Source organism: Nicotiana tomentosiformis, chromosome 9 (genome assembly GCF_000390325.3).
Source record: "Nicotiana tomentosiformis chromosome 9, ASM39032v3, whole genome shotgun sequence".
Lineage (NCBI taxonomy): Eukaryota > Viridiplantae > Streptophyta > Magnoliopsida > Solanales > Solanaceae > Nicotiana > Nicotiana tomentosiformis.
In genome coordinates, this window is record NC_090820.1 from 108,785,028 (window position 1) to 108,802,113 (window position 17,086).

Genomic DNA, 17,086 nt, shown 5'->3' on the forward strand with positions numbered 1-17,086 from the left:
TCGTACTATATATTAACTTCTTACTAATTCTGTAATCAAAAGAGGTGAAAGAAGTAATATAGTTAATTTTGGTATTGATAGATGTTAACTTTTATTTAGTGTCATCTAGCACTTATATGTTAAAATTGACTCTACACTCTTTGTAATCGAAAGAGGCGAATATTGTAGTAATCAATTATAACAAGTATGGTAATCGAAAGGGACTTACTAAAAAGAGCATGTTTTAGTTAACATATATATTTCTGGTTCTTTAATATTACCATTTTAACGATTAATTCGTATAACCGAGAGGAGTGCAATTAATTGTTCAACTATGATAATAATATATAAATATAATCGTGAGAGGCATTTATACATTTCTGAGAAATAAAAATTGAAGAATAAATATATCTACTGTATAATAAAAATATTAAGTGAAGTGAGGATAGCACCTTTTTATTATATTTATGAAAAATAATATATTTTCTATTGCTCTATTCATGCATTTTTAGTAAGTTAATTCACAACTAAACTCTTTCTCATTTTCTCAAATAGTAATTAAAACAAGAAACGTCTGTAGAATAGATAAACCAATCTCTGTTGGTTCGACATCTTTCTATATTATTATTTGACAGAGTATAAATTAGAATTTTATACATGCCACACACTCGTCAAAGTTTTGGCGCCGTTGTCGGGGATTGACAACATCTACTTCAGATTAATTGGTTTGTTATTAATTTGAGAACTTACTATTATTATTATTATTATATTTATTATTATTATTATTATTATTATTATTAGTAGTAGTAGTATTAGTATTAGTATTATTGTTATCTTTGTTTTGTTACTACTGTAACTATTATTACTAGTAATGTCTTTCTAGTTTTCTCTTATTAACAATATAACTACTTACTGTTTTCGTATCTTTCGTTATCATATTAATTTTTATTTTACTTTACAGTATCATAATATTGTTTCTAGGATCAACTAGCTCTTTTCATTAAACAAAACACACTTTATTTTCTGTTTTTAATTAGTATCACTAGTTATATTAACTACTGCTACTATTTTAATGTTTATATACATTTTTTTTCTTTTTAGTGTCACCACTACTATTTTAGGAACTAAGTTTGATTTTCTTTGAAAAAAAAACGTTGCTTTAAGGATTTCAGGTAGTTTATGACCCGCTCTTCTACAAAAGAGTTGGCTAATTAGGAGCGGGTATATTTCAGTCAGAACCGAACAAACCGACCGAATCAAATTTTTTTTAATTTCGGTTTCGGTTATTCGGTTTTTTCGGTCGGTTTCGGTTTAAATTAAAATTTCAGTTTTTCGGTTCGGTTTTCGGTTATTAATTTATTTAGTTCGGTTAACCGAAAAACTGAATTATTAGTATATAAATTCTTTAAGTTATATATAGGCTAAGCCCATAGGTAATAAATTAATACTATTAGGTCCAATCCATTAAAGACCCAGCCTAATTAAGTAAGTCCATCAACTTCCCAATCTTAAAGACTTTCACTATATTAAAACTTTCACAACATATATGATAGTACACCGAGAGGATTTCACACAAAATTATAATTTACACTATGTTTGAATTTTATGATCCATAATAGTGTGCAAAGTTTAGTCTATTTTTTTTAAAAAAATAAAAACAGTATTTTCAAAAAGTCCGAAGTTTTGGAAAAAAATAACAAATTCGCCAGTCCTATTATTATATAGAAGGAGCCCAATATGATAATGTTGGAACTGAAAATCGATCTGAAAAAAACCGAACCGAAATTAAAAAACTGAACCGAACCGAACTTATATCAGTTCGGTTTCGGTTACTACCTTTACAAAATCGAAAACTAAATAACGTACCGAATTTCTTCAAACCGAACCGAACCGACCGAACATCCACCCCTATGGCTAATTACGACCCCAAAATTGAAACATCTCTTCGATTGCGCAGGAAAGGACAAACATCATCTCCTCAAAGTATAGCTTGTGAAGAAATAGAGAATGAAGAGCATAACAATAAACAACTTCCACCATATCAAGTGGAAGAACAGTTCGATGAGGTGGCTCCACGACGCGATAGAATATTCAGAGATTATGTAAGGCCGGATCATTTTGAAGGAGAATCAAGTTTGAGAAAACCACAAATTTCAACAACTTTGAAATTCGCACAGGCTTGATTCAAACCATTCAACAGTCATGTCAGTTTACTGGTGATGCGAGTGAAGATCCTCACACCCATCTAATTAATTTTTTTGAATTAGTTGAAACTTGCAGGTATAATTGTCACGACCCAAAATCCAACTAGTCGTGATGACACCTAACACAACCCGCTAGGTAAGCCAACTTTCGATTATTCAATTTCAATAACAATTATTAAAGTAATTTAAGTGAATAAACATCTTAATCTTATACATCCCCCAAGAACTGGTAGGACAAATCATGAGCTTCTAAGAATAGAGTATACAAAGCGGAAATGAAATAAATACATAGTCTGTTTGAATAATACATAAACAGAGCTTTTATAAATCTAAGGCTACCCTGAACAAAAGGCAGCTATAACAGGAACGCAGGTACATCTTCAAGTCCCGCAACCATCGATCACAACAACAACAACAGCCAACATCTGCACGCAATGTGCAGAAGTATAGTATCAGTACAACCGACCCCATGTACTGAGTAAGTAATAAACCTAGCCGTAGGTTGAAAGTAATGACGAGCTTCCACCAAGGTCGGGTCCATAACCAATAGTCCACAACAGTCCATAATAACATAAAGCAAATAATACCAGAAGTGACTCAGAGATAAAATGCTCAGCCAAATTATTATTTCAAAAATAATAGTTCTTCCTTTAAAATACATCAGTGAAAACCCAAATCCTTTGCCGAAGTTTTCCATAATATAAATAGTTTGAAAATAATAAATTTCTCCAAATATATTCTCAATAATAAATAATATATTTCATTTTCCTTCCGGATAACCCATGTAAAACAAATGCATCACTATGCCCATATGTAAAAAATGTGTGAGAAATCATGAATGATGTGATGTTGTACAATATGAGAAAAAATACATCTCTATGCCTGTATGTCATGTGTGCATGCCAATGCAATGTAATTCAGTGATAAAATCATAAACAGCCCCTCGGGCAAACCTCACAGTCACTCGTGCCACTCGGGCATACCTCACAATCACTCTTGCCACTCGGGCATACCTCACAATCACTCTTGCCACTCAGGCATACCTCATAATCAATCATGGCTCCCAGTCACTCAGCACTCGGCACTCGCACTCAATAGGTACCTGCGCTCACTGGGGGTGTGTACAGACTCCGGAGGGGCTCCTTCAGCCTAAGCGCAATAATCTGCACGGACAACTCACGTGCCATAATAATAAAGTATGCTGCAGGCGGGCAGCCCCGATCCACACTCATCCTCACAAATCAGGCCCTCGGCCTCACTCAGTAAAATAGGGCATTCGGCTCAAAACATTTATATGCATCAAAATAGAGTCATAAAACTGAGTTATGATATGCAATGAAATGAATATGACTGAGTATGAATTTTTAATTTAACACAATAATTTACAGCAATATGACCTCTGTGGGTCCCAATAATACTAGCACATAGCCTCAACATGGTTTTTAATATGCTTTTCAGCTCAATTTCTTTAACACATAAATCCGCATGGAAAATGCCAAGGTTATTTAACTATAAAATTTCATATAACAATTATGTCATAATTTTTATAGTGCACGCCCACACACCCGTCACCTAGCATGTGCATCACCTACCAACAATTCACAAAATACATATATTCAGGGTTCATACCCTCAACTCCAAGATTAGAAGAGTTACTTACCTCGAACAAGCCGAATCCAATGCCGAGCAAGCTAAACAATGCTCCATAAATCCCATTATGCGCGTATCAACTCCCGAACGGCTCGAATCTACCACAATTAATTTGATTCAGTCCACACAATTCATACGAATTAATTCCATATCAAAATGCTAATAATTTCCACAAAAATCCAAAATTACGCCCCAAAAATCACCCGTAGGGCCCACGTCTCAAAATCCGACGAAACTCATAAAATACGACAACCCATATAATTACAAGTTCAACAATACTAATTTCACTCAAATCCGACTTAAAATCAGTATTCAAACTTGAAAAATTCTTTTTGTGACATTATAGAAATTTTCTTATATTTCTCTTGAAGATTCAGTAATCTTACACCAAAAATGAAGATGAATTCATGGAATATAATCACAAGGGAGTTAAGAACACTTACCCCAAGTTGTGTGGAAAATTTTCGCTCCAAAATCGTCCAACCCGAACTCCAAAATCCAAAAACGGATCTAATGTTGAACCATCGAGTTCTGCCCAGTCGATTTCCGCATCTGCGGACAAGATTTGCACACTTGCGCATCCGGTTTTGCAGACAAAAAAACAATGCGCGCCTGCGGAAACATCCAGCCTCCCAAAACCTCACATCTGCGGCCTCGCAGATGCGCCTTCCCCTTCGCACCTGCGGTCGCCTCACGCCAACCCCAGTCCGCATCTGCACAACACTTTCGCACCTGCGGCCTCGCAGATGCGAAAAATTCCTCGCACCTGCGAGCACTGCCCAGTCCCACTCTTGGCCGCTTCTGCGACTGATGTCGCGCACATGCGGCATCGCACCTGCGATCACACCAGTAGGCAGCAGTTCCAGCATTTCCTTAAGTCCAAATTAGATCTGTTAACCGTCCGAAATTCAACCGAGGCCCCCGAGACCTCAACCAATTGTATCAACAAGTCCCATAACATAACATGGACCTACTCTAGGCCTCAAATCAAACCTAACAACATCGAAACGATGAATTATACCTCAATTCGAAATCATTAAACCTTGAAACTTCAAATTCTACAACTTGCGCCGAAACACATCAAATCACGTCTGATTGACCTCAAATTTTGCACACAAGTCACATTTCACATTACGGATCTATTTCAAATTTCCGAATCGGATTCCGACCCCGATATCAAAAAGTTACCCCCGGTCAAACTTCCCAAAAATTTAACTTTCAGCAATTCAAGCCAAATTCTACTACGGACCTCCAAATAATTTTCGGACACGCTCCTAAGTCCAAAATCACCATACGGAGCTATTGGAATTATCAAACCTCTATTCTGGGGTCGTTTACACATAAGTTGACATCCGGTCACTATTTTAACTTAAGTTTTAAACCTTGTAACTAAGTGTTCCAATTCATTCCAAAACCTCACTGGACCCGAACCATTTACCTCGACAATTTACACAAAAACTGTAAAGTACAATTTGAGCAGTAAAGGGGGAAGCAAGGCTGTAATACTCAAAACGACCGGTCGGGTCGTTACAATAATGGAGTCACAACAGATGCTATCAAGTTTTTGGCTTTTTTCTTTTTCATTAAAAGGTGAAGCAAAAATATGGTTGCGAAGTATGCCAAGAGGTTCAATCACTACATGGGACCAAATGACTGAGAAATTTCTTAATAAATATTTTTCACCTACAAAAACATTTAAAATAAAGCAAGAAATCAATAATTTTATGCATACAGATTCTGAATCTGTATACCAAGCATGGGAACGATTAAAAGTAATGTTAAGAAAATGCCCATACCATGGTATCCAAGATCATGATATCTTATATATTATTTTTATCATGGTCTTAAACCCCCTGCTAGAAATGTAATTGATGCAGCATTATGAGGATCCATAATGAGCAAAACCACTACAGAAGCAATGTAATTGCCCAATAAAATTTCAGAAAATGCTGTGCAATGGCCCTCAGACAGAATTATGATTGTTAAGAAAGTAGCAGGAATTAATCAAGTTGAAACTTGGAATTCATTAGCGCAACAAATTGCAATTCTGACACAAAAAGTTGAGGCCTTTTAGGTAAATACTCAATCATTATCTCAACATGAGAGTTGTGACGTTTGTAGAGGTAATCATCCCACTCATGAGTGTCAAGTTTCAACACAACATAAAGAAAAAATAAATGTTATTGGTTATAGAACCAGTTACCTATTAGGTAGTGCCATGGAACAAAAACATCCGGGATTCCAATGGAGTAACCCAAATGGTGCTGAAAATCCTCAAAGATTTTTCAATCAAAAGCAACAAGTGCAGGGACCCCCTGGTTTTCAAAAGCAAAATAGAGGGCAACAAGATTTTAAACAATATCAACAACGACCCAATATATCTCATCAGCAAAGCCTTGAAGACATGATGTACAAATTCATTAAGGCTACTGACGAGAAGGTTGAAAGTCAAAATTAAGCCACCAAGAATTTGGAAATTCAGATGAGCCAATTAGCAACCCTCATGTCTAGACAAGTAACACTGAGAAAAATCCAAAGAAACACCTCAAAGCCATCTCTCTGTAGTCAGGCAAAACTCTTGATGATCCATATACATATAGACAAGGAAAGCCATAAGAAATGGAACAGGTAAATGAAGGTGAGAATAAAAGAGACCCTGAACTTCTAAAAGAACAAAAAGTTAAAGGAAACAAGGTACAAGAAAATGGATTGATGACAAATCCTCACTCTGTACCCCTCATTTTCCCCCAAAAGCTAAAAAGAAAAAGGCTTGACAAACAATTCTCAAAGTTTTTAGAAATTTTAAAGTAGCTTTACATTAACATACCTTTTATAGATGCTTTGAAGCAAATGCCGACATATGCTATATTTCTTAAAGAAATTTTGTCAAGTAAAAGAAAATTGGAAGAAGTTTCAGTGGTTAAGCTTACATAAAACTATAGTGCTATACTTCAAAATAAGCTTTCACAAAAACTTGGTGATCCAGGTAGTTATACAATTCCTTGTACTTTGGGAGGTGATCATTTTGAAAAAGCATTATGTGATTCAGGTGCTTCAATAAATCTAATGCCTTTTTTAATTTTCAGGAAATTAGAACTTGGTGAAATGAAGGACACTGGTGTGTCTCTACAATTGGCTGATTAAAATACTAAAAAACTGAAAGGAATACTAGAAAATGTCCTCGTTAGAGTTGATAAGTTTATATTCCCGATAGATATATAGTACTTGAAATGTAAGAAAACTGAGGTACCGCTGATTTTAGGTAGACCATTTCTTGCAACAAGAAGAGCAAACATTGATGTCCATCAAGGACAACTAATTTTGTGAGTTGATGAGCAAAGAGTAATTTTTGATATGTAGAAAATAATGAAATATCCTGATGATGAGTCATCATCATCTTGTTTTCAAATTAATTTGTTGAATGACATTGCAGATGAATATAAAGATGATCAGTTGATTACTGATTCATTGGAAAGATGTTTGGCAAAGTCAGGTACCATAAGTGATGATGACACCACAATAAAAAAAAGCAGAAATGCTGGAAAAAGATTCAGAAAATGACAAAGTCTCACTAGAAGAAGTTCAACCAAAATTTAAACTCAAACTTCTTCCTTATCATTTGAAATATATTTTTCTTGAACCTGATTTATTTTCAGTAATCATTTCATCCTCTTTGACTACAGAACAAGAAAGAAAACTGATTGAGGTATTGTGAGAATACAAAAGAGCTTTTGGATGGACTATAGCTGACATCAAAGGAATCAGTCCAGCTATTTGCACGCATAGGATCCTTATGGACAATAATTAAAAGCCAATAGTCCAACCCTAGAGGATATTGAACCCAACAATGCATGTATCATTTAACCCAACAATGCATGTATCAAAGAAGTAGTGAAACTTCTAGCGGCATGTATCATTTATCCGATATCTGACAGTCCTTGGGAAAGTCCGGTGCAGGTAGTACCAAAGAAAGGAGGTATGAAAATGATAAAAATGAAGATAACGAACTCATACCTACCAGAACAGTCACAAGGTGGAGAGTCTGTATTGACTATAGACGACTTAATGAGGCTACAAGAAAAGATCATTTTTCTTTACCTTTTATTGATCAAATGCTTGAAAGAGTTGCAGGTCATGGTTTTTACTGTTTTCTTGACGGATATTCTGGGTATAATCAGATACCAATTGCTCAAGAGGATCAGGAGAAAACCACATTCACATGCCCCCAAGGTACGTATGCTTGCAGTAGAATGCCATTTGGAATATGTAACACTCCTGCTACATTTTAGCGTTGCATTACGGCAATTTTCTCAGATATGACTTGAACATTTCTTGATATCTACATGGATGATTTCACACTTTTTGGTAAGACATTTGAAGATTTTCTATATCATTTAACTTTGGTGCTTAAAAGATGTGACGAGACAAATCTAGTTCTTAACTGGGAGAAATGTCACTTTATGGTAACAAAGGGAATTATTTTAGGACATAAAATTACTCCTAATGGAATAGAAGTTGATAAGGCTAAAATTGATCTTATAGCAGGATTACCTCCTCCTACCACTGTTAAAGGCATTATAAGTTTCTTAGGCCATGCAGGTTTTTATAGAAGGTTAATAAAAGATCTTTCAAAGATTTTAAAACCTCTGATTAACCTATTGATGAAAGATGTGAAGTTTGAATTTTCAGATGATTGCAGAAAGGCATTTGAGATTCTCAAGAAGCAGTTGACTAATGCTCCAATAAATATTTCTCCTGGTTGGAGCCAACCATTTGAAATAATGTGTGATGCAAGTGATCTAGCAGTTGGAGCGACATTGGGACAAAAGAGAGACAAGATTTTAAGGCCTATCTACTATGCCAGTAGAACCCTCAATGAAGCTCAAAAGAATTATTCCACAACTGAGATGGAGCTACTTGTAGTAGTATTTGCATTTGATAAATTTCTGTCCTATTTGATAGGAAAGAAGGTTACATTATTTACTGATCATGCTACTTTAAAGTACCTCTTAGCAAAGAAAGATGCTAGACCCAGATTGCTCAGATGGATACTTCTTTTGCAAGAATTTAATCTTGAAATAAAAGATAGGAGAGGTTCAGAAAATAAGTAGCTGGCCATTTATCACGTTTGGAACATCCACAAAATGGGGACAACAACTATCAAGGAGGAATTTCCTGATGAGCATGTTTATACAATCGTAACAGTTACAAATCAGACACCTTGGTTTGCTCACAATGCCAACTACTTAGTTAGAGGATGGATCCCAAAGGATTTGCCTTACGAACAACGAAAAAAACTTAAAAAAGAAATAAGATATTATTTTTGGGAAGATCCTTACTTGTTTAAATTTTGTGCAGATGTCATGATTAGGAGATGTGTACCAGAAATAGAGATGAACAATATCCTAAGTCACTGTCATGATGGAGCTGTAAGAGGACACTTTGGAGGAAGACGAACATCCACAAAAGTACTTGAAGCTGGTTTTTTCTGGCTCACTTTATTTAGAGATGCGAGGAATTATGTCTCCACTTGCGACAAATGCGAGAGAAGCGATAACATTTCAAAAAAGGATGAGATGTCTCTTAACCCTATCCTTGTATGTGAAATATTTAGTGTTTGGGGCATTGATTTTATGGGTCCTTTTCCCCTTCAAATGGATGTGAATATATTTTAATTGTTGTTGACTATGTTTCAAAAGGGGTAGAAGCAATGGCTACTAGAAAAAAGGATGCTCATGTTGTTTGTGCTTTTCTCAAGAAAAATATATTTTCTAGATTTGGAACTCCATGAGTTATCAAAAGCGATAAGGGAACTCATTTTCTAAATAAAGAATTTGCTAGTTTGTTGTCAAGATATGGAGTAACTCATAAAACAGGAACTCCATATCATGCTCAAACAAACGGGCAAGTTGAAGTATCCAACAGAGAATTAAAAAGAATTTTAGAAAAAACTGTTTGTTCTTCTCAAAAAGATTGGTCTTTAAAGTTAGATGATGCATTATGGGCATACATAACTGCTTTCAAAACTCCCATAGGCATATCTCCTTATAGACTAGGTTTTTGAAAAACTTGCCATTTACTTGTGGAATTAGAACATAAATCATATTGGGCTATAAAGTTGTTAAATCTAAATTTTCCAGATGCAAGTAAAAATCATCTGTTGCAGCTTGATAAATTGGAGGAGTTTAGACTTGAAGCATATGAAAATTCTAAACTGTACAAAGAAAAGACAAAAACAATGGTATGATAACTTCATTCGCCGTGAGGCGTTTACAGTTGGAGACCAAGTTCTTTTGTACAATAGCCGATTGAGATTATTTCCGGGAAAATTCAAGTCGCGTTGGCCAGGACCGTACATTGTAACAGAAGTAACCCCTATGGTGCCATTGAAATACAATATACAGATGGGGGAGACAAATTCAAAGTAAATGGTCATCGTTTGAAGCCTTATATCAGCAAATTCTTCGACAAACAGGCTTCAACAATCCTTTTTACCTAGTTTTATAAATAAGTCGAGTTGGCGACGTTAAACTCAGAACTATTTTATCTCCCTATCTTTAATCATTTAAGTAATTATTAGTAGTAACATATAATATTTCCTTTCTAGTAAACAAATAATTAATAATTACATATTTGTATTATATTATATATATATGTGTGTATGTAGTATGTATTAATATATTTTGTCATGATAAAGAATCACTCTCATGATTTCGACAATGAAAAAAGAACATTTTTTTGCCATAATCTTGTCTTTGTTACATGAGAAAAATCTTAAGAAGCCAAGAAAAAGGAAATGAGGCTAGAATCGTAAAACAATTCAGGGAAGCTCCTTTATCTCCTTTTACTTTTAGTTTGTTTATCACGAGGACATGAAATTATTTAAGATTGGGGGTAGAGGAATATATTTGTTATATATGTGTTTCTTTAAATTCTTTTTTCTGTTAAAAAAAAGGGGTAAACAAACACTATGTTACAACTGAAAAATGTGTTTTTAGTAAAATTATAAAAAAAAACTGAAAAAATAAAATAAAATTTGAGTTGCCTTATTCCAAAGCAAATTATTTCATGTACTTCCATGGATTTCTTGTTCGGTTCTTTGCCATGGTTGTAATATTTTGAACCAAATTGTTTTTGGACTTTTAATTGTTTTAATTTGTTTTGGTAAATAAGTTGGCTAAACTTGATTTAAGTTGATAAGCATGAGACTTAGAAAAGATGAATTTGATTAAGTACTATTCATGGATTTTAAGATTTCCTTTCTAAGCTCATACTTACTTATTGGTGATTGAAATCATAGTTTTTGTAGGTCCCAAGTGCATTGTGTGGTTAGATTAAATTATCTAGTTCTCTTGCTTACTTGAAAATCTAGACCTTGCATTGAATGTGGTTCAAGGCGAAATTCTAGGTAGATCTTAGAGTTGAGAAATGAAAGTAGGTCTTCTTTGTTAAGACATAGCCTAAATTGATCTACCTTGATGATATTTATCCCTAGTTAGCCCAGTTGAGCTCAAATAAATATATCTTATTTTGTTGGTCGCCAAGCTTTAACCCTTAGTATGTTTGTTGTTATGACTTGTTATTTGTTCACCCAATTTCCTTTTGGGCACTTTAAGTGTCACGACCCAAACATCCCTCAGAGACATGTCGTGACGACACCTAGTCTCTACAACTAGGTAAACGTAACAGATTGCGAAAATATCAATAATGGAAGCAAAACTAAACAGCTAACTGCATTAGATACTGAATAATCAATAATAATACCGCTCAGCATATACAATAACCAAAACACTAGACGTACACAGTTTTCCCAAAATCCGGAACATCGTGAATCACAAATGACAGAAGAAAATCTAGTATCTCTATACATCAGAGTCTAACTAAAGAAATACAGAAGATAATGGACATGGGTAAGAGTAGAAAGGGACTCCGAGATTTGCTGTCGCGGCAAATGTACCTTGAAGTCTCCAAAGTTTTCTCGACTCACTGATAATACAGCTGGTAATGAGTACCTGAATCTGCACACGAAAACATGTGCAAAAGAGTAGCATGAGTACACCACAATTGGTACCCAGTAAGTGCCAAGCCTAATTTCGGTCGAGTAGTGATGAGGTCACGCCAGGCCCACTGGTATATAATAAATAAGCAGGAGAATATAACAATATAATAAGAGAATGGAATTTAAACAAAGAGAACATAGAAAAGTAGCAACGCATAACACAGGGATAAACAATAGGTGATCTCCCGAGACACATTTTCGTAGTCCCAAAATAAAAATGCAAGGAGATCTCCCGAGGTACCGCCTCGTAGTCTCAAAAGTAAATATGCAGGGAGAACTCCTGAGGAACCGCCTCGTAGTCTCAAAGGTTAATATGCAGGGAGAACTCCCGAGGAACCGCCTCGTAGTCTCAAAAGTAAATATGCAAGGGGTTCTCCCAAGATACCATCCTGTAGTCCCAAAATAAATACGCAACTCAAACAAATGAATATAACAGTTACAGCAAGGAACCTATAATTTAGACTAAGTACAAGTCAAGAAATAAGCAGGACTTACTAAACATGCTGCAAATAGTTCAAATAGGCAATTAGGACACGTAGACATGCTATTCTAGGGCAACAGGATAACTACACATGCTAGTATACTCAGATAAGATGAAAACAAGCTATTACTCAGTAAAAATCATGTTTTTCTACAAATAGCCCGTGCACGCACTCATCATCTCGCAAACACGGTGCTCACATATCTTAAAAACACTAAATCCTTAGGGGATTTCCCCCACACAAGGTTAGGCAAGTGTTACAACCCATGTTTTCGTACGTACGAGTACGTCGTAAGTCAATTGATGTAAGCTCAGAAATGAAATCATATTTTAAAAGTATATAAAGTAAGATAATCATGTTACCTTTGAGGTTACAAATATTTAAGATCATGAACAACAAGTACAAAGAGGGTTGGACGGTTCAGAAACTAAAGCAATTGAAGAAAACAATGTTTCGTCGAAAGTCGACAAGTTGGGAATGTTATAACATGTACCTTTGGGGTGAGACTAGGGTGCTTAACATGATAAGGAGATTATGTTATGATTTATATTAGTCGTATGACATCCGTGTGTTATGTTTTGAAGCCAAGCGAGTTGTGGAACAAAAGTCGATGAAAGTCATCACAAGTTACATTCATAAGTTTTACTGAAACTTTGGGTCCAATGTAACTGCAATTTTCTCCCAATATACTTAGAGTTATGGGGTGTTCTACTCATAAAATTAAAGATCTATGAGTCTATTTTTCAACGCATTAAACTGTTTATCAATACGACATCGGAGTAGAGAGATATGGTCATTGTTGCGATACTGTGCAAGCTGCTAGGTGACAAGTAGGTGTGTCACCTACTTGCTTAAATGAGAGCCCAAAAATGGGCCATTTCGGGTCATCCAAAGGGGCCTTTTATAGGCCTATTTTCTTCATAAATTAGACTTAAAATAGAGCATAATAACCAGACATAAGCTCTGCAAAATTCCTCCCAAAACTTTTTCCACAAACCCTAATTGATTTTCTCTCCATTTCAAGTTCTAATTGGAGGTAAAACCTAGAGTTTGAAGAACCAAGATAGGAGCTGAGTTATCCAACAAATAAGGTGAGTTTACTGCTCTCTTTCATCCATTTCTTCTGCTGTAAATTCATGGTAAGTCATTCTATACTTGTAAGAACTCACGGGACGGTGATCGGAAGCCGTGAGTTCGAGTTATTCACTTGTAGCGGACTGTTTTGTGAACTGTTTTGTGCTGCTGTTTGGCTGCGTGTTTTACTACTATTTTGTAGAGTTTTGGAGGAGTAAGGGGGTGTAGAAACACCATATAAATGTAGGGTGTTAGGCTGTTCGTTCGTCATAATATTTCCTGGTCGTTTGACACTATTACAGTGGTCGTTTTGTGTATGAAGAGATTGGGGTGTGTTGGGCTGTTTTATAGTATTTGATGGCGTATATAGAGCTGGAAAATGATGTATATATGTTGTTATTGTTCTGTTCTTGTATTGTTGGTGTTATCTTGAATTTGGAGGAAGTAAGGATTATAGGGGAGATGCTGCCCGTTTTAATACAAAATAAGCTTGTCTTTCGTTGTGCGATAGTTGTACCTTTCGTAACTTAACGATAGCATTATTATCATTCTTGTAGATTAAGGTGCAAAGAGGTGAGTTCAACTTGGTGATTGGAAAGATTGTAATAAGGTATGTTAAGGCTAAACCTTTCTTCATTTTGGCATGATCTCGTAACTACATGAGTTTGATAACGAAGCATAAAGAGAAGTTTGTATTCCTGAATTTATTCACATTATCCTAGTCTCAGAAGTTATAGTATTCTCCCTTATCGGGACTTCATATTCAGTTTAGTATTGGCTTATTTCAGCCAATAGAGCATAGGGTGTATATATATACAGTGTTACAGTATTTTTACCACCATCGAGCTATAATCGGTGGGCAGGCCCCTATTGGGCAACCTCTGATCAGATGGTAAGTTATATACAGAGCCTACTGTGGCCGAGCGCCTATGAGCGAGCCCAGAATGGCCGAAATACAGAGCCTAGTATGGCCGAGAACCTATGAGCGAGCCTACTACGGCAGGGCAGTTACACATACTGAGCCTTATAGGGCCGAACAACTATTTTACATACTATATGGAGAGAGTTGAGTCAGTATCAATAGGTAAGCATATCTTCATATTATTTTTGACTCCCATTTACATTCAGTTATTATATCATCAGTTCAGTTTTAGCTTTCAGTTATTTTGTTGCCTTACATACTCAGTACATTATTTGTACTGACGTCCCTTTGCCGGGGACGCTGCATTTCATGTGTGCAGGTCCTGATAGACAGCTGGATAGACCTTCCCAGTAGACAGAGCTAAATGACAGCTTGGTTGGTAAGCTCCACTTCCCCGGAGTTACCAGGTCTAGACCTTGGAGTCTGTTTTATATATACAGGTTTGATGGGTAGGTCGAGGCCCTGTCCCGACCATGATACAGTTCAACTATCTCTAGAGGCTTGTAGACAAGTCCTGTATAGTTTGTATATCAGTAGATATTCATGGCGGCCTCGTCAGCCTGCACATTTATATATATATATATATATTTAAATATATATGAGTTTTGGGTATGTTTACCCCTCAGATGAGAGAGACGATATTTTCAGATGATTCAGAATATGGCCTCATCGACCTAGGTTGAGGGTTACCCCTCTAGAGTTCATAGTTACAGAGTGGTACGCTCGGGTCGAGTATGGTACCTAGTGCCGGCCACGTCTCTTCAGGTTTGGGGCGTGACAGCAAGCTACTTACCTCGAACCAAGTTCAATCAATCAGTAAGAATGCCCTTTCCTTGATTATCCGACTCCGAATGACCCAAATCTCGCCAAAAATAATTACATATCAAAAATACAACTATAATAGACTAATCTAATTAATGAAATCAAGACTTTAACAAATATTACGAAATTCGTCCTAAAAGGTCGACCCGGGCCCATGTCTCGGAATCGGGTAAAAATCACAAAATATGAACACCCCTTTACTCACGAGTTCACTCGTACCAAAATTATCCAAATTCGATGTCAAAATCCCAATCAAAACCCAAAATCTTGGTTGAAAAACTTCTTTCCATTTTCCCCAAATTTTCACCCCAAATCCGAAATTAAATGATGAAATTAATGATAGATTAGTGGGATATAACCAAAAACAAGTGAAGAATCATTACCCAATCGATGTCTTTGAAAATCCCTCTAAATCTCGTCCAAATCCGAGCTCCCTATCTCAAGTTTTGCTAAATATGGCTTAACCCTCGATTTTGGAATGTTATATTCAGCCCAGGTGCTCACACTACGCGATCGTGTAGAACAAAATTCCAACAGCTTTAAAACAAGCTATGCGAACGCATCACCTCACCCGTGATTGCGTACCAGAGACTGCATAAACCTACACAATCACGTAACTCTCCGCGCGACCGCATAGAGTAAATCCTCCCACCGCCCAGGTAGTCTCTTCCTCACTGCAAACGCGGAACTGGCTATGCGTTTGCCTATCAATGGCCACGCAAACTTCGCGATCGCGGACGAGCTATTGCGATCGCATAAAAAAAATGGTGACTGCCTAATTCAAGGCTTCGCGATTGCATCTCCTCCTACGCGACCGCAAAAGAGGAAACCAATAACTGAAAACACTAGAAATTTCTGAAATCTTTCAAGTCCAAAACTAGTCCGTTAACCCCCCGAAATCCACCCGAGGCCCATGGGACCTCAACCAAACATACCAACAAGTCCTAAAATATCATACAAACTTAGTCGACCCCTCAAATCATATCAAATAATGCTAAAAACATGAAATACCCTCCAATTCAAACTTAATGAACTTGAAACTTCAAATTTCTACAACCGATGCCAAAACCTACCAAACCACATCCGATTGACCTCAAATTTTGCACACATGTTATATTCAACATTATGGACCTAATCCAACTTCCGGAATAAGAATCAAACCTCGATATCAAAAAGTCCAGTTCCGGTCAAAATCTTCAAAAATTTGACTTTCGCCATTTCAAGCCTAAATCAGCTACAGACCTCCAAAATACAATCCGGACACGCCCTAAAGTCCAAAATCACACAACGGAGCCAACCGAACTGATGGAACATCATTCCATAGTCGTCTTCATATAGTTCCGAATACGGTCAAAATCTTATGGCTTAAGCTTCCGTTTAGGGACTAAGTGTCCCAAAACACTCCGAAGCCCAAAAAATACCTCCCGGCAAGTCACATAAGCAGAAAACGATACGTGAAAAACAGTTAATAGGGGATCGAGGCTATTACTCTCAAAATGACCGGCTGGGTCGTTACATCTTCCCCATCTTAAAACAATCGTTCGTCCTCGAACGAGCATAGAGACATACCTGAAGTGGTGAAAATAGTGAGGATAAAGGCTGCGCATATCCTGCTCGGTCTCCCAAGTCACCTCCTCGGCCGACTAACCCCTCCACTGAACCTTCATGGAATCAATGTTCTTTGACCTAAGCTTTCAAACCTGCCTATCCAAAATAGCCATTGGCTCCTCAACTTAAGATAGATCCTTGTCCAACTGGACGGAGCTGAAATCCAGCACATGAGACGGATCACCGTGATACTTCCGGAGCATAGAAACATGTAACACCAGATGAACTCCTGCTAGACTAGGAGGTAAGACAAGCTCATAAGCAACCTCCCCAACTCGCCGCAACA

The 17,086-nt window shown here is 36.5% G+C and overlaps 1 non-coding gene across 1 annotated transcript; it reads right to left on the reverse strand.

Annotated features, from left to right (window-relative positions):
- Window positions 1-5,530: 5,530 nt before the first annotated feature.
- LOC117273718 (small nucleolar RNA R71) lies at window positions 5,531-5,637 on the reverse strand. The gene has a single exon (XR_004503746.1). It is a non-coding gene; the product is annotated as a small nucleolar RNA R71 (small nucleolar RNA).
- Between the last annotated feature and the right edge of the window lie 11,449 nt (window positions 5,638-17,086).